Raw genomic sequence first — 20,385 nt, 5'->3', positions numbered from 1 at the left:
AAGGGTGGCACCGTGCTCCTCAGTCATAGTTTCCATACTTTTTATGATTCATGTGAGAGGATCAAACAATGGGTTTAGACGAGGGATCCTACAATATACTTCTACAATCCCCCTCAATTCATTCAAATTTTGTGCAATCAAATCCTTAATTGAGGGGGGGTTTGGCAAATGAGGGTTTGGTTGTTGTAGTTGTGGTTGGTCAGTCTTTTCATTGTTATCCCCCATTTTTAACCTAATTGAATGTAAACAATTAAATTTAGTTAACAAATTTAAACAATTAGGTATTTGATTTAAAAAGGCTAGTTTTCATGAAAAAAACCATATTTTCAATGAAAAATCAAATAAACATTAACAAAAAATGAATGAAAATGATTCAAAACGATAAAATTCTTACCTCTAAATCTATTTTTTAGCATTTTTTTGTCAAAACACCGGATATCGGATGGAGCGGATATCAGATTTTGATGAATTCGCATGGCCCGTGAGTAAAAAATAACTCATGGGACTGTCACTATCGAAATATAAAAGTCTCAGAAAATCGGATATCCGATTTCTATACTTCAATTATTTTTAAATAACATATATAATATAATAATATATTATATAATATTATATTATATAATACGTATTGTATTACATTATATATATTATAATACATAATATAATATAATATAATATAATATGATATAATATGATATTATATGATATGATATAATATCATATTATATTATATCATATCATATCATATTATATTATATTATATTATATTATGTATTATAATATATAATTTAATACAATATATAATATAATACGTATTATATAATATATAATATAATGTAATAATATATTATATAATATGTAACATATAATATATTTTTTAAATTAAAATTACAAATAACAATCGAATATTCGATTTGCATAGATAATTACCAGTCCAAGGTGTACTAACACCTAGGCCTAGCAAAAGGTCAACACAGATTTTTGCATTTTTAGGCGAGTGAGGAAGGCTATTTTTTTCACATCGCCACTTTTTGGCCCCCCTTGATCCTGCACTAACCCAGGACTTAGAGAATTTTTGAAAGAATCAATGTTAGGGTTGATGAAAACTCTGAGAAACCTGAGGAAACTAGCAGAGAGCATGTAGGAGATGAACCAGTAGTAACCTTCTGGGAACCAGTTGCAAATCAGCCCAGTACTAGTAATTGTGCTCCTACAACAGTGGATGCTGATGCTAATGAAGATGAGGATGAAGAAGAAAAGCAAGAGAAATATGTTAATAATATACCTAGGTATGTAAAACTCAATCATGATCCAGAGAAGATCATAGGAGACAAAGATGCATGAATTCTTACATGAAGAAAGGTCAAAGAAAACTCATGTATGATCTCTGAATTTGAGCCTAAATCATTCAAAGAGGCACATAAAGATGAAGACTGGACCAAGGCAATGGAAGAAGAACTTGACCAGACAGATAAGAATGGTACATGGTATTTGGTACCCAGACCGGAGCATAAAAATGTCATTGGAACCAAATGGGTCTTCAGAAATAAACTGAATGAGGATGGCACAGTGGTAAGGAACAAAGCCAAATTAGTATGTAAAGGATATGCCCAAGAAGAAGAAGAAGACTATAGAGAAACCTTTGCTCCAGTAGCAGGATTGGAAGGAGTTTGTATGCTCCTTGCATATGCAGCTTTTAAAGGATTCAAGGTATACCAAATGGATGTAAAATTTGCATTTCTAAATGGAATACTTGAAGAGGAGGTGTATATAGAGCAACCAGATGGGTTTTCCCTATCAAAAGATAGTGACATGGTGTGTAGGCTACATAAAGCCTTGTATGGACTGAAGCAGGCACCTAGAGCATGGTATGAATGCTTGCACTCCCATCTTGTGAAGATTGGATTTGAAAGAACTAGTGAAGATAGCAATATATACTTGAAATCAGAAGGAGATCAGATTCTGATCTGTGAAGTATTTGTTGATGACATAATCTTTGGTGGAGATGACAAGATGAGTCACGACTTTGCAGATGAGATGAAAAAGGAGTTTCAGATGTCACTCATAGGGGAGATTAAGTTCTTTATTGGACTGCAGATTTAGCGAATGAAAGATGGAATCTTTATTACTCAGTCCAAGTATGTCAAAGAGGTGTTGAAGACCTTTGGCATGGAAGACAGCAAACTAGTTCGTACACCAATGGTGACCGGTTGTAACATATCAAAAGAGGATGACTCAGCATTGGTAAATGAGAAGGAATATCGATCAATGATTGGTAAGTTGCATTATGTAGTGCATAGAAGACTGGACATTGCACATGTAGTGGGTATTACTGCTCGGTTTCAGTAAAGCCTAAGAGAATCCCACTTGGTAGTAGTCAAGCGGATTCTTAGATATATGAAGGGAACTATTGACTATGGATTATGATATCCATACAATGATGATTTCAATCTGAAAATGTTCACAGATGCTGATTGGGCTGGTAATGTGGATGACCGGAAGAGCACAACTGGTGGTGCATTCTTTCTTGGTGGTAGATTGGTCTCATGGATGAGTAAAAAATAGAGTTGTATCTCTCAGTCTACAGCAGAAGTGGAGTATGTTGCAGCTTTTATGAACTGCACCCAGACTATTTGGATGAAGCATGTATTGAATGGCTTCAAAGTTCCTGTATCTGAACCAGTAACTATATTTTGTGACAATACAAGTGCAATTAACATTTCCAAGAATCCAGTCTTACATGCTAGAACCAAGCACTTTGAACTCAAGTATCACTTCTTGAGGGAAAAGGTTCAGAACAAAGAGGTGATATTGGAACATGTTTCTAGTAAGGAGCAGTTAGTAGACATATTCACTAAGCCTCTACCGAAGGCTACTTTTACCTATCTGAGAGGTGAATTAGGGGTGCTGCCCCTTCAAGATAAAGAGTGAATAGGTTTATTGAAGTTAAGCAACTAGCAAAGTGAACCGGTATAATGATGAGAACTAGTATATGTGCTAAAGGTGATGCAGTTTAATATGGTATGACTACCGATTGGTAGTCTCAGCTTCAGGGTTTCCAGTTGAAGTGTTTCGAGCCTGTGTGATTCAACCGATGGCATTGTGTGTTGAGTTAGCATTGTAATGGGGATCAGATCGTGTTGCCATGTCAGCCTCATGCACGTGAAGGATCTTGCATGAAGGAGATTGATCCTATATACCTCGGGAAAGTGCAAACTCACTGCAAACGGTAGAAAACGCGTGATGGGTTATCACCTCCTAGAAGTGGTGAAGAACGAACGATGGAGAATGTCTTGAGACATGTTCAAGACCGTTGTATTCAAATGCAAAATGTTCAATGGTCAGGATTGAATCAACTGAATCACTCAACCTAAATGTTTAGGGTTTAGGGTTTATGTTACCGACCTACCTATTTCCTATAAGGTCGATATTGTGTTTCATGTTGAAGTTGTTGGTAAATATTGTGTATGTATCTAAGTGCAAAGATACGTGATTCTTGCCAGACTAGATAAGAGAGTTGATACTTGCAAAGTGTGTATGCAGAAGAAAGGAACTAAAGCGGGTCTACATTGGCATTGAGTGCTATTACCAGATCATTGTAATACCTGTTGATCTCTAATCACTTCAACAGTTGGAAAATCCCTTAACAAGGTAGCTTTAACTAGCTTGTTGTAAATCCTTTAACAGGGTGACTCAAATCCATTGAGTTCATAAAATCATCGAACAAGGTAACCCTTAACAGGGTTTAACCCTTAACTGGGTATTCTATCCATCCCTTAATTGGTTGATCCCTAATAGGATTAGTTCCTAACAGAACCTGTTGTAATAGTCTTTAATCGGACTAGGCTTCTAATAGAGCAAACTTCTAAAGATTTCAAAAATAGATTGTGGGCATTCATCCCCACCATGGTTTTTCCCAGTTGGGTTTCCATTTTTGTTGATAGATTACCTATCTATGCACAAGGATAATGTGGAAATGAGGGTGTAGGTTGTGTGGTAAGATAAGAGTTTCTATTTTATATCTTTCATAGTCTCATTGTGCTTAATTGGCAGTATTTTGGTTTATGACCGATGTTAGTGATTGGCAGTCAAGTTCACTGTTTGCAGTCAAACTGGTTCAGGAAAATTTTTTGTACCTATACTGATTCAACACCCCCCCCCTCTCAGTACCAGTTTGGTACTCACTGTTCATCATTGTGTTATCATTTCCTTAGATTAAAATAGGGTAATTATTGTTGAGGTTTGTTTATAAGCAAAATTTGGTTCAAAAATTGAATCTAAAAATTAATTTTGTTTAGTCTAAGTAAGTTGTTTTCATTGAGACTACTAATTTTTTGTTTACAAATGGGGTTGCTATTATTTATAGAAATCAATTTTTTCTAAATGACTCATAAACCACATTAATCATCCTAGATATAGGTCATGGTGACAAATTCAACATAAGATTGTGTCTAGATTCCACTTTAGGAATTTTATAAAAAGTAAGTTGCTAGATGGTGAATTTTAAAAGTGTATAATTATTTTTATATTTCACAGTGGTGCTTTCATTTTTTAGTCATTACGATAAAGAAATTCACTTTCATCACACATTCTTATTTGGCTTATTTTTTCAAATCTAATGCATAGTTAACAATTTGGTCTTTTTCATATCAATTTAATTCTAATATAGCTTAATTGTGGTTGTTGTAAACACCAAAATTAGAAGCCCACTTTGCCTTCATTTTTCAAGTGGCTATTGTTATTTTGATAGTATAGAGTGTCAAATATTTCCTTTTAGGAAGGGTTCTTTGATTGAGTAAATTTGAGGGATAACCTTGTAGTAGTTGATTACATTATGTTGTATATTTTTGTGCTCTAATGATGGGGAAATGTCAAATTTAACTCCTAACATTGCATAGTTATGCATGATGTAATAAATTAATATATAATTATTTCAAGTGAATAGGTTACCTTGGCTATATAAATACATATTTAAATTCTCATCTTTATATATAAATATATGTATTAGTTCCCATTAAACATTTAACAATTTCAAATTTAAAACCTTTGAAAATCATCTCAATATGGCTAATATACTGGAGCCAATATAAATATTAATAGGAAGTTATATGTCCATCATTGGTATTATAAATAGCCATTCCCATCATTGTGGAGAAGGATTATGATGATTGAATCCATGTTCTTCTTGAAGGAAAATGAAATGAAATTCAAATTTGAATCAAAGCACTTGAGATAACCGATTCTTGATCTTTCAAATTGAATGGGAAATTGAAGTGTGGCTATATAGAGGTGGAGAATATTCTTGGGAATCATTTTGGAAAAAACCTTGAAAATTAAAAAAAAAAGATAAAAATAGATTGTAGTTCAAATTAGAGAACTAATGTTCAAGCTCCACTAAGCTCGTAGTGCATAGCTAAGGAAGAAGCAACTTGTTTTATTCTACCAATTATCAAATACCTTCCAAAATGAATCCTTACTATTAAATTCTTTCTCCTACAAATTTATTTTGAATTCTTATACAGTAACAAGTATATCTTTTTAAAGATCCTTTATTCAACTATTTTGAAAATGGCATCCAAATGTGAAGAACTTTGATAGTTCTGTATCTTATGTATAATGGTTACTAAATGAGATTAAGTTCTATTAATCCCTCATGCTCACATCCATTTTCTTATTACAAGTTAAATTTTAAGTTCATGTCAGAAATATAAATTTAATCTTTGAGGCTAAAAACATAATGGAGACAACCCTAACAAGACCAACTAGTCTACACACTGTCCTAATTCTCAAATGTCATAAATATAAAATCAACCCAAAATGAATCTAGGACATCAACAAAAAACAACTTATAGATCAATAGTTATAACATTGTGTCAATGTAAATGTAAACCTCTTCTCATGTTTGTTTCCCTCTCCCTAATGATATACTCGATCCCTTCTCAAATGGTGATAACGTTTCCTGTATCCACTTAGACACATAAATGTAGTTAGACAAAATCTTAATACCATTCAAAGTACCTACATAACAAGTAATTATCTCACTTAATTACTTAAATAAAAATTCATTCATTCCATTAAAATTCATGAAACCAATGTTCTTGTAAGCACTTGTAAAATCAAATGAAAACATGATGTAATAGAATAATTAAGAAACCACAAAAGCCAATTCTATCACACAAATATGAATTACAAATCAATAAATAAATTCTTAAAAGAATCAATTATCAAATTAAAGAAAATCAAACTTCATTGCTAATTTCATCCCTCTATCCTCCATTTTCATTATTTTCGCTATGTAGTATTATGGCTCTGAGAATCATACTTTATGAAAACTTGTAAAATAGATGCAAAAGAATATAAAGATAATGGTTGTTGGTAATAGAGATTGATCTTGAATTTATAGATTTTATAGATTTTACTTTATGGTTGCAATTGATTTGAAAATTGAAATGATCAATGGATAATATTTCATGAGATGTGTTGATGGGAGATAATTATGATGTGGAACTAATAGCATGATTCAGTTAGATTGGAATGATTGAGAGTTAAAATGATTAATTAAATAATTAACTGGTTTAGTTGATTCAAATACTACATTGATTGTTCATTTATGAGAATTGATAGACTAGTTGTAAAAAAGGTGATTGCTGAGACACTGAGAGTCAATGGTAGTAGAACTAAGTTTCAGAGGTAGTTAGGATTCTCAATGAGTTGTAGGAAATTGAGATTAAATTTGTATTTATATGAGTTTGAATAAAAATTGAGTTTTTTAAAATAAGGAATTAAAATTGAAATGAAAGGAAAACAAATTTAATTTGAATTTGGTTGCTCTATATACTAAGGTCCCTTTGTTTGTGGGATTTGGTTTGGAATCTATTTTTGTTGTATAATTTTTTGATACCCCTGATGAAGAGTTTCTTTCCTTTGTTTCTTCCATGATGGAAGTTATTAGACAGGGGCTATGAGTGCTCGGGCTCACCATTTTGTAGGGACCTCTAATGTGTATATCCATATTCTTATCTTGAGGGATCTTCTTTGGGTTCTAGGTTTATGGTGCCCTCGCTACCTTTGGCGGGGTTCCTTGCACTTTAACCATCCCTCCATTTAGAGACTCCTTTTGAGGTGGAGTTCACTTATGTGGGGGTTGGCAGGGGTCTAGGGGGTTTTGGGGTCTAAGAATTTCTTAGAGGAAGATGAATTTGCTCATGTTATCGGTTCCTTGCTATCAGATATGGGTTGGAAATGATTGTGTGTTGAGCGTTGGTTATCCTCTGGGTGTTTAACAAGAGAGGGATCCACTCCCTTCTTACTTTCTCTTGTGGTGGCTTCTGACTTCTTCTAGGGGATGTCATTTTCTTCTTGGTATTATTCTTATGCCCTCGGTATCCTTTTTCCTTTTTCATATCCTTCGAAGGGATGGTTATTGGCTCAAGCTAGTCATTCAGGTGTTTCTTCAATTATAAGGTTTTTGGATGCCTCTAGATTTGTGTGGGATTTATTGGAGATTGTCCTTCAAGGTGGTCTTTCTAGTAAAATATTGTGGGAACCTATTCAAAATCCGTTGTTTGTTTTTAGTTCCCTTATCTTCTTTGGTGGTAGTCTAAGGGTTCATTTCAGTAAGATGGTTTGGGGTTCTTTCTTAAACTCCTTTATTTTGATCTAGTGATTTTTTTGTGCCAGGAACCTCGTTCCTATCAATTTTATGTTCTGATCTAAGTATATATTTAAAAAGGGGATTTTTCATTTCTATACTTTTGGTTCTTGATGGTCTCGCTTCTTGTGAGTTCCTCCCCTTTGTCCAACTTTGTAGTGATCTTGTAATAGTTTGGACCCCTCTCAGTTTATTTAATCAAAACATTCATAGGTTCTCATGTGTTCAAGAATGTGTCCATTTTGACCAACACTTGGTTATTTTTTTATTTGAATATGGACTCTTTATTTATAATAACTATAAATATGTTGATTGACTAGATATTATATAGACAATTGCTTGTATAACACTTGGATTGTATGAAAATATTGTCGCCTCTCACCTACAACCTACAAAAATCATGTTGAATAATTTTAATGCAAGAAATAAATAATGCTTCAACTACTAGTGACCTCGATTTTCTCTAATACTATGAAGAATTACAAACTATGTGAGATTGATAAAAAATAAATAAAGAATTGTTAACCATATGCATAGCACCAAAAAAACTAGATACTAGTTAACACAATCCATCACTAAATGGGAGAGTATAAATAACAAAAGAGTTAGAAGAACCAAGTAAATGTGAGTTGAGAATATGACTCCTCAATAATGAGTGGTGGTGAGTTGCCTCCCAAGAAACAAGTAGATTTATAACCTCTACTATGAGTGGTGGTGATTTTAGAACCTCAATATATACAAAGATAAATATTTAACAACAATTAGATGGCCGCATTAACTACTATGGTATGAAATTCCTCATACAAGATTATTTTACAATATAATGGATTCCTTTTTTATAATTTAGGTGAATCGAGCAAGATTCATTTTCCATCAATATTAATTGTCAATTATTTTGATTCATATATTTTCAAGGTTAACCACTCTTACTGGAGAAATAAATGGATTATAAAAAAGCATTAATTCTAGTGATTTAGCAATGCATGTGCAAAAATGTGAATAAATTTATATTTTAAATAAGTTCCTCTTGCAAGTATTTTCTTAAAAAAAACCAAGACATATAGAATGACCTCTTGAATTTCCCCTCATAGATATTGTACACCAAATTTTTTTTAGAATCAATTATTTTCTAATTTGTTGATTAAGCTATCCAGCTGCAACTAACCTAAATCTTCACAAAGAAAAACTTGCACCAAAAATGACCACCAAACCAATCTAAAATTAAAAATAGTCTTCTACTTCAAAAAAAACAAATAAATAAATACAAAAGAATGTAATATTTCCCATGAACCTATATTCGCTTGCATCAAATATATATAATTTAAGAAAAGTTACTTTCAATAGTTGTTTAAATATTCTAAGAAGGAAATACATATATTTTTACAAAAAATCAAATTATTGTGAAGATTATATATACAAGTGAAAGAAAGTGTGATTTAGCTTGATATATATGTATATGTGTGTAACACCTTTTAATTAAAATACAATTATTGTGATATTTTAAAAAGTAAAGAGTACCTAATTTTTTTTTATACTTACTTCATTAATTAAAATTTGTCTTGTTAGAGAAATAAGAACTCTATTTGTTAGAAAAAGTTTAAGTGTATTTCAATCTAGTATATAAATCGAAAAATCCTTTTTTTATCTTATATATTGTGAATATAAAAGTTGATTTCATGTAATCATGTTTTAAAAAAAAAAATTGCCAATTTCTACAAGTTGTAAATTTTGAAATAGTTCAATTTATTTTTCTTACAATTACAATTTTAAAATTTAAAATGCCTTATTAATTCTAAACTTATTCTTAGTTGTATTTGCATCTTTTCTATTAAAATTTTCAATTTACTAATAATATCTTGGATAAAGAAACATTTCAAGCATAAATCCTTACATTGTGATTTGAGATACAACTATAATACTATCACCTAAGAATCTAGGGAGGTACATCCATTGATGAGGTACTACCTTAATAAATGTTGTGTAGAGTTGCCATACCCTAACCAAAGAACTCTCATCACAATAAGATGGACAGATTACTTGTGGAACTCTATCGTATTTACTTTCCTTCGCCTCATCCAACATGCTCCTTGTATCAATGTACATGTAGTAACAATGTGTGTGCATTGTTACTCTATCATATGTTGTAAGATAGAGTTTAGTTAAATGTGATTTTAAATAAATAAATAAAAATTTGTTATTTCAAATTTTATTTTCTATGTCCAAATGTGAACATGACATACAACCCCTCATTAAAATATTTTTCAAGCTCTTATTCAAAATCATGATCTTGATATTATTTTATTTCAAGAAACCATAATTTCTATTGATGGTTTGGTCTCTCCTTCCTCAAATATTAAAAAGACTAGTCAATATCAATGTATTGGTGTGTCTAGTTTAGTTGGAGAACTGGCTTGTCTATGGGTTTCTTGAAGCCTTACTCCTTGAATAATGATTAGATATCCTTAAGTAATGGTGTATTTTTTCTTCGAGTCTAGAGGTATTTTAATCTTTACTGATACTTACACTCCCAAATATTTTCAAGGTAGGGCTATACTCTAGTTTCATATGAATTTTTTTTTTTTCTTGTTTCTATTCATTGTATTCTTGATCATGATGAGAAACTTGATGGATTGAATTAATTAGATCCATCTTTAGTTTTGTTCAATGACAATTTATCATTTATTAGATTGGTGGATATCAAAGTAACGAGGTGTTTCTTGTAATAATAGATGACACGAGTCTGATTTAATTTCTAAGAGGCTTGATTAGTTTCTAGTTCTAGTTAAATGTTCTTCTAACAATGTTGATAAGTAAAATGTCATGGATTAGGTCTCCATAGTCTTGACTAAACACAGGGTATTTTTCCAATTTCTTTATCATTATAGAACTTTATTTTTTTATTTTTGACTCATGTTTAGACCATGTAATGTTTTGTATTTTTAGATTTGGTGATATTTAATGAGAATTATAAGTTTTTCTCGTCTTAATTTTATTGATAGCTATGACTCTCTCAAAATTTTAATGTTATTAAAAGATGTATATTCTCTTTTATAATTATTATATTGTCTTTCTAAATGGGAAATGTATTATTCACGATTATTTGAGACGGCGATTAGAAAGGAAGGAATCCAATACGAATATGGCTTGTATCCGATTCGCTCAAAGCAAGCTGAATATAAAATTCTAATTGAAAGAAAGGTTGACGATACCATCCATATGAAATATTTTGGTTTTGTAGGTTTGTATGGCCTTCAATCTCGTAAAACTTGAAAGATTTTATTTCTAGCAAAAGGTTGATTGCCAGTGGAGTTGGCAATGAAAACATAGACAACGAGAATGAGCAGGACAATCTTATCCCGTTGCTATTTAATGACGATGCATGAGACAAACACCTTTATCTGAATTAAGCCATCTTCTGTCTGTTGTTTTCGACACAAGCCACGTAAGAAGGAAAACTAGCAATAAAAATGGGTAGCGCAAAATTAGCTACAAGGGTGATCATACTGTTAATGGCAGTAATTGTTTTATTTCGACATACAAGCTCTTCTTAGAGCCATTTTATACCAGTTTGGTTTGAGTAAATTATTTTTCTAATTTGTTGATTGATCTTGTGACTAGGTTAAGTCTTGACAAAGAGAAACCTATGTTTAAAAAAAAAAAAAAACGAAGATAAGATTACTACATCTATATGACATTAAAAATAACTTTTTATGTCAAAATAAAATATAAATGGTGAAAAAAAAAAATTTTGGCATGTAAGATTGTCTATTGACCTAGATGTTTTTGCATCAAATATATAGTTTAAAAAGAGTTACTTGCATTAAATGTTTAAATATTGTGAAAAAAAAATGACAGGTATGCACATATAAGAAATCTAGCCATTATGCAAATTAGATATATACAAATAAAATTATGTATATGTTAACTTCTTTGATTTATTCATTCAACATTGTTTTGTATGTGTATATGTATGTAGACATACATACATATAGAAAGATAGAATGTGTACAAATTGTAAATATAAATTTATCTATATTTATTTAAGTTTACTTTTTCTTACATTCAAAAAATTGAAAGGGCATAAGGAAAAGGAATGACCTTCCATCTAATGACTTCTAAGGTGTGTTCTCCTTATGGGGTCATGTTCATATGGTGTGGCTATTTTGAATAGCTTTCTTAGCCATTATAGACCCCATTCATTTCCACCTTTGCTAATATGTTTTCTTAAAAGATGTCTCCTTGAAACCCTTGATTCTTTGCTTTATATTGTTTGAAATCTTTCAATGTGTGTGTGTGTGTGTGAAAGAGAGAGAGAGAGAGAGAGAGAGAGAGAGAGAGAGAGAGAGAGAATAAGAGTAAGAGTATGTTTATATGTTTATGTATATGTATGTATGTGTATATATATACATATATGTACATATACACATACATATATATATATATATATACATGTATATGTATATGTATATGTATATGTATATGTATATGATGAAAGAATAAGGATCTGGTAGAATACTGAGAGGGGGGGTGAATCAGTATACTCAAAAATTGATAGAAACTCCCAAACTCAAAATAAACTTACCAACATGATAGTTTTGTCAAGATAATGTCTCGAAGATTACCAACATCAACTAATCATCAACCGGTTTGACTGTTATACCAACTTAACCATAAACAACTTCAATCTTGTAAACATCAACAATGCTTAATCAAATATCAACATATTCATCTCTCAATGCTTCCAGTTATCATGCCATATCAGAATAGTTAAGTAGTTAATCAAATCAACAAATAAGATCGTAACCACAAAAACATTCACCACTTGACACAGATATTTATACGTGGAAAACCCAAATAGGTAAAAATCACGGTGAGATGAGACTCACAAGGATAGCTACCTGAACTCTTCTGAAGTTTGTCTTGTTAGGAGCCAAGCCTGTTAAAGCTTTACAATAAGCCATGTTAAGAACTAATTTCGGTTACGAATCACCTAGTTAGAGGATTTTACAAATATGCCTTGATGAAAAGCACAATACCCTATTAGGAGTAACCTCGCTAGAGGATTTGAGAATCCAAACTAATGGACCATCTTGCTAGAGGATTTAATAAGTAACCAAGCTTGTTAGAGCTTACTCTGTTAGAGGATTTTGATTTCAGATGTAATTGTTAGAAAACAACAGGTTTTCTTAATCTATCTAAATAGCACTACATCTGCTTGATCAGATCCTTTTTAAGCAACCACACACTGAACTAATTTCTGCCAACTTTGCCAATTGTTTTTACAAACAACTTCATCGACCTTAAATACAAATCAACTAGGTCGATAACACAACAAAAACCTAATTCTCAGTATCAAGATTACAAACAAGTCAGTACAATCTTGACCGTTAGAAATTATAACAATCTCTTCACATTATTCAAGGAAATTCCAACCGCTCCATGATCACCGCTTCATCGGACTTGTAACTCATCACAAGCTATGCATTTGATGCAATCCACTTTGCTCATTTCCAAGACAATCAAACATGCCAAATCAATATGAACTTATCCTCATACAATGATCATACATGTCTCCATCATTACCACTCAACATCAAATCTTAAATTAACAAACTTGATCGGTTAGGGTTTAACACAAAACAATTGGTAGGGTTTACCAGTTTACATAACATAGAAATGTTTAACCTTATACACCGGTTCAACTTACAAACTACCATATACCGGTTACAACATCTTCCACAAAGTTTATCATACCGGTTACAACACAAAAGCAATATCAACAATAACATTAGCAATATCGTGAATATCATTCACCGGTTCAATTGACATCAATGACAACATATCATTAATGCAATCTACATGCAAAATGACAATAATCTAAAAATACCATATATATATATATATATATATATATATATATATATATATATATATATATATATATATATATATATATATATATATATATATATATATATATATATATATATATATATAAGTAAGAATAAGAGTAAGAGTACCTCAAATAACAATAAGAGAAAACAAAAGAGAAAATATAAAATCCAATCAACAAACTAAAGTAAAATAAAATGGTTTACGTTGAGATTTTCTTAGCCCTTCCCTTCTACCCCTTGTTTCAACCTCCACATGCTTTTAAAAGTCATAATGACATTTTAAAATAACGAAGTCATGTGGAAGTAACATTTTTTTTCTAGGTTAATAGAAAATGAACTCTTTTAATTAATTTAGTGAGACGCGTTTCATGGCTAATGTCTTTGAATATTTTTATTGTAATATAATATAAATAAGTTGTTTATGTGTGTTTTTTGATTAATTTTTTAAAAATATCAATTAATTATATAATTGGAAAATTTAATTTGTAAAATAAGGTAAATTGAACATTTAATTAATTAACTTTATTTAAACAAAAATAACTTATATGAAACACACATTTAATCAAATGTAAATAAATAAAATTTAATTGTTTTCACATTTAATTTAGTAATTAAAATATATCTTATTAAATAAATAAAAATTTATATTTGTTAGCAAAAGTTAAAGTGCGCATTTAGATGAAAAATGTTTTTTTTCGTAAATTTTGTAAATAAAACATGTTTTGATGTAAACTTGTACTAAACAAAATCTATATCATCTCTAGTTCAATTTACTTTTCTTATCATTATAATTTTATATTGAAAATGCATTTATTAGAGTAAATGTTCCATAAGTGAAATTCAATAATAATATCTTGATTAGAGAAATATTTCAACCATGAATGCTTATGTTGTGTCTTGAGAGACATATATATCACTATCGAGTAGGAATCTAGAGAAGTTTTGTACCTTAATTCAAGGTACTCCCTTAAGCAATATTGTGTAACGTATCAATATACATGTAGTAAAAATGTCTGTAAATTGTCACTCTATCATGTATTGTGCATTAAAGTTTAGCTAAATGTGGTTTTAAATAAATAAATGAATAATTATTGTTTAAAATTTTCATGCCCATGTGCAAATGTGAGCATGATTGTAGAACTCCACAATTAAAAGGTTGTCCAAACTCCTTTTTAGAATCATTGCCTTGAGATTATTTCCTTTCAAGAAACTAAATTTTATGTAGATGATATAGTCTCTCTTTCGTCAAATATTTAAAAGTGGAGTTAATGTCCATATATTGATATGTCTAGTTTAAATGGAGGATTGGCATGCTTATGGGCCATTTCAAGGATAACTCATTAAATAATGATTAGATAATATTTATTAATGGTGGATTTTTCTTTGAGTCTATGGATAATTTTTTCTTGACCAATATTTATGCCCTCAAATATTTTCAACTTAAGCCTATACTCTAGTCTCATATTAAATATTTGCATTCTTTTATTGTTTCTCTTTGTTGGATTTAAATTAGAGATTTTAATATGATTCTTGGCCATAATGAGAAACTTTGTGGATTGAATTTAGTTTTTTTCAACTATAATTTATCATTTCTTAGATTGTTGAATATCAAACCCATGGTATTTACATGTAATAATACAAGATAAGGGTCTAATTCAATTTCAAAGGCTTGATAAGTTTCTAGTTTCAAATTGTTAAAAGTATTCTTGTTTTTAATTAAGAGAAAATAGGTTTTGATGGACCCCTGAAACCCATAACAACATAAGATCAAAAGATAGCCATTAAAGCACTACAAAAAGCAAGAGACAACAAACATAGAAAAGACAACTGACCAGCAAACAAAAAGCCAGCAATAGGAAGACAACAAATAGGACCGACAGAGAAAAAGCCAAGGCTAGGTAAAGTTCTTAAGCAACTCGGCATCTTCCAACTCTAGTTGCTCCATGTTCTCAGCAATCCGCTTAATTTCCTCAATCTCCCTGCTTTGTCTTTTTCTTTTTCTGGTGCTCGCACGAATGGTTCTACCATGACCAGTCTCCTTATCTTCAGGGGTGTCTTCCTTCACCTTAGTGATGTCCCCAGAGGCCTTTTCCCCTTGATCACTATCAAGGTTGTTGATAAGAACCTTCATGCTTGCAGAGGCAACCTTTAAAATCTTATGACTCTGCTCCCCAATCTTCTTGAGCATATTCTCAACCCCTTCCATCCTTTTTTCAATAGCTCCATCTTTTTTCTCTAGGATTTGGAAGCTATTACATTGTGCATTAATGATCTCCTCAGGATTACTGATTGCTTTTATAAGTTCACTTAAACAATCAGGGAGGGAGCTAAATTTACAAGTGCCAATAGCTTCTAAAGTCTCAATTTTGTTGGCTTCCTTGGTTTTCTTGGCTTTTATGCTTGTTATTTCCTTCTGAACCCAAAGGAAAACCTTGTTGAAGATATCCGTTCCACTTTTTAAGTAAAGGTCAATATCCAAGATGGGAGCCATCCTGGGCCTTGTCTCCCGCAGGATCAAAATTCACCTCTAGACCCACCTCTTTCAAATCTGCACTCTTATCTTCCTTCATGGAGGTGTCCTCTCTAGTCAGGCCCTTATCCTTAGAACTAGTTGAGAAAGGTGAATGGTTCTTAGCTCCCACATCCTCATTTCTTAGAGTTTTCCTTTTATTCTTTTGGCTAGAGAGGATTTGGACCTCCTCATTGTTAGTCTCCATATCATCATCAGTCTCATCTTCCTCCTCATACCAACTTTCATCACCCTTCCCCTTCTGCTTCCTTCTCACCAACCCTTTACTCTAATCCTCTTGCCCTATTTTTCTTCTTTGCTTTCTCAACCCAACGATATGGGGGTCGTCCTCAATATCAGCTTCAGTGTCATAACCATCACCATCATCATCATCTAAGTCTTCCAATTACTCATCCAACTCAAAAACCTCTACAATGTTTAGATGAACGGTGGTATTCTTGATGTGATTGTACAGAATCACCATTAGACCCTCATGAAAACAAGGATTGGTTTTGGGGTTAGAGATAGCATCCTTTATCCCAACATTTAGGGCATAGAACAAATAATATGGGATGGAAATTTTCTCCTTATACCGGAAATGGTTGAGAATAACAAAATGATAGCCATAAACCCTAGCAAATCTCCCATCTAAAGTCATAAATTCCATAATAGAAAACAAAACCCATTGCCATATCAACTTAATTACCTTAGGGGAGTAGTTAGTGTTACTTCCCTTCACCAACCTAGCTTTCTCCTCCTCATCCTTAGGGAATTTGTTCACTACAGCATCAGACAGCTTCCTATCCCTATAGAACTTGATACTATCCATTGGTAGACCTATAGCCTCAACGATCAACATCTTAGTCACCTTGACCTTCCTACTACCAATGGTTAAGGTTCCCTTATTCCATCCCTTTTTAAAAATCCTTGTAATTTCCAACCATTTCTCTTGCATTCTCTCCATAAAATCAATTATTTTAGCTTCTTGGAGTACAACGCAGGCCTGAAGATGGTCTTGCCATTTATCAATTTTGGTTGCATCTATTCTCTTACGATTTCCTCCCATTTTCTTATTGATTTCTATGAACTATGATTTCCTACAAATACCACTAGATTTGCTATGGACTTTCTAATTAGCAAGGAAGAAACCACTAGAAGTCAATGGATATTTCTAATGTTTCCGCTCAAAAAGGAAAAACAAACCAGAAAGCATGTGAGGTGATCCAGCAATTATTATTGTACCTCCTTCTCGGTTGCATACAAAACCGTTTTCTGATGCCACGACCTCCCCTGTCATCTTGGGAAATGATTTCAAATCCGGCCTTGCTTACCATGATATCTTTCATAATGTAAGATGTCACGTTCCACTCAAGGGAGCTCCCCCTCGCTATTCCAAATCTTAATTTACCCACTCCGTACTGCCTCATTGGCGGCCCAATCAGCACTCATGTTGGCCTCTCTCTAATCATGAGAAATGTAGCATTGATTGAACCCCTCAAGCATCTCCCTAGCCGAAACAATGATATTTTTAATCGTCCACTAGGGTTGGTGTTTACCAAGGAGGCAATTGATAATGTTTTTAGAATCCCCCTCCAGCCATAACAATTTGAGTCCTAGATTGTGTACTAATTTGATAGCTTGGAGGGCGCCCATAGCTTCAGCCAGATGATTAGTGTGGTTCCTCAAGGGAAAGGCCACCGCCCTGATGCAAAAGCCAACACCATCCCAGATAATTCCAACATAGCCAACGAGCCCTGTGTTCCTTTGAGCAGCCCCATCGAAGTTAGCCTTAAACCAGTCATTAGGGGTGAAAGACCAGCTGCACATACTTCTTTTGATTTGGTTGGTATTGATGTCCATGTAGGCTGGGATGTTCCAGCTATTAAGAACATCAAAATCCTCCTTACTATTGGAGTAATGATCTCGCCTAGCCATCACATTCTCAACAAAATTATATTTTATCTTGGCCCAAACCACCTCAGAGGGGTTAATATCATTCCTAAAGATTATGTTATTCCTCTCTTTCTAGATACCCCAAAGGATATGTGGAAAGGAAACTTCCATAAATTTCTTATGGTCGGATTGTTTGTATTGCAGTACCAACTCCTGAAACAGTCTTGAATCTCCTCTGGGAACACCCAATTCAAACCCCAATGCTAAAAATTCATAGCCCAGATAGGTTGGGTGAAATGACATTGTATAAAAATGTTGTTTATAGATTCCTCATCATTAAGACAAAGATAAAATCTGTTGGGGATGCATAAACCTTTCTTTCTCAAGTTATCTATGGTTAGTATCTTATTTTGTAAAAGAATCCATAAAAACAATATTAATTTTAGGAGTCAAACCTGGATGTCAGGCCTTAGCCCGGCAAGGGCTAGGGTCTTGAGATTGAACCAACATAAGGACAAAAGATGACATAGAATAAATCCCTGAAGAGTTACCGCTCCACACCAAGTGGTCCTCCCTTCTAGGATTTAAAATTGCATGGTTGATCACTAAGTTTACCTACTTTAGGTTGGGATCAATAGATCTGAGGTCCACCCACTTTTGATCTCTCCAGTAGTCAACAAATTTAACACCGAACTTCTCCTTGCATGTTTGGATGATCATCTGAGAAACACAGCTATTGAGAGGGGCTCCTCCAATCCAAGCATCATCCCAAAAATCCACCTTTCTGCCATTACCTATGGCCCAAACTTTGGCTATACTTACAATACCTTTAGCATTGATAACACTATTCCAAATTGTAGAGCCAATCGATATCTGATCGGAGGCAAGGAAATATTCCATGGTAGGGACCACACGTAAGTATTTAGCCTTCCAAATATCATTCCACTCTCCATTTCCTTGATAGATTCTCCAGATTTTTTTGGCTAGAAGGGTCTTGTTTAGGGTTCTAATATTTTTGAATCCCAGACCCCCCACCTTTTTGGATTTACAGACATTTTCCCAGTGAATGAGGGCAACTCTCTTCTTCTCCTCAACCCTAGACCAGAGGAACGCTTTTTGAATTTTCTCAATAGCATCTGCAAATTTTCCAGGAATTTTGAATAGGGTTAAAACATAAACCAAAAGACTCTGGAGAGAAGATTTTAAAAGTTGGATTTTACCAGCTTGACTAAGAAGGGTCCTTTTCCAACCAGCCAGCTTCCTACTAAATCTATCAACAAGACTGTTCCAAAACAAATCCGTAGGTTTTGTGCCCAAAGGAAGACCCAAGTAAATAGATGCCGATGGGGGCTTTCCAATTTGCTTGTGTCCTTAATCTTGGGTAAATTCAAGTTGTTTATCTAGTTGCTTTACCTTGATCAAGTTTTATTTCTTTATTTTAACTATTCACTAGAATTTATCACATTATTGAATCATAGAATGTTTTGTTTTATAAAATTGATGATATTTTGTGAGACCATCTTATTTTATTTTCTCTTTTTAGCTTTGCTGATTGCTATGACTATCTCAAAGTCTGCATATTATGAAGAGAGGTAAATTTTCTTTTATCTTCTATTTAAAACAAAACAAGATTAAAGTCTAATAAAATATAAAATAAATCTTTCAATAAAAATAAAAGATATTTCTTGAATTTATAAAGACGTTGGCCGTAATTAGCAACAATAATATATGTGAAATCTATTTTTCAGTCTTTTAATCTCGTGAGCAATTATAGAGAAGACGATTAGAAAGGAAAGCATCCAATACAAAAAAATCAAAACGAGTATTAAAATGTAATTGTATGAAAGCATGACGATACTATCCATCCAAAAATTTGTGGCTTTTGTGGATTTATACAGCCTTCAATCTCGTAAAACTCGAGAGATTTTATTTCTACCAAAAAGGTCGATGACATGCCCAGGTCGGCCAGCAGGAGACAGTAATACTGTTCTCGGTTTTACAAGAGAGATTTTTATTTCCTTCCTATGTGATAAGAATTTAATGTGTCTCTTCTCTCTGAACAACTGCTTTGTCATTGAACATTTTATTGTCTCCGCATATTCCTCTCGTTTTCAGCTAGAAAGAAAGGTTAAATTGCCAGCGGAGTTGGCAATGAAAACATAGACGATGAGAATGAGCAGGACAATCTTATCCATGTGCTATTTAATGACATTGCATGAAACAAGCATTCTCATCTCAAATAAGCCATCTTCAATCATTTGTTTTGGACAAAAGCAAAGTAGAAGAAGGAAAAATGGCAATGAAAATGGGTAGTGCGAAATTGGCTGGGAGGGTGGTGATACTGTTGATGGCAGTAATAATAATGGTGAGTATTAGCGTGGCTTCAGCACAAGGAGGACCATGCTTTAAATACCTGTGCACAAACGATGGGGGTTGTAC

This window comes from Cryptomeria japonica, chromosome 11, assembly GCF_030272615.1.
Source record: "Cryptomeria japonica chromosome 11, Sugi_1.0, whole genome shotgun sequence".
NCBI classification, from domain to species: Eukaryota; Viridiplantae; Streptophyta; class Pinopsida; order Cupressales; family Cupressaceae; genus Cryptomeria; species Cryptomeria japonica.
This window is presented reverse-complemented; position numbering follows the sequence as displayed.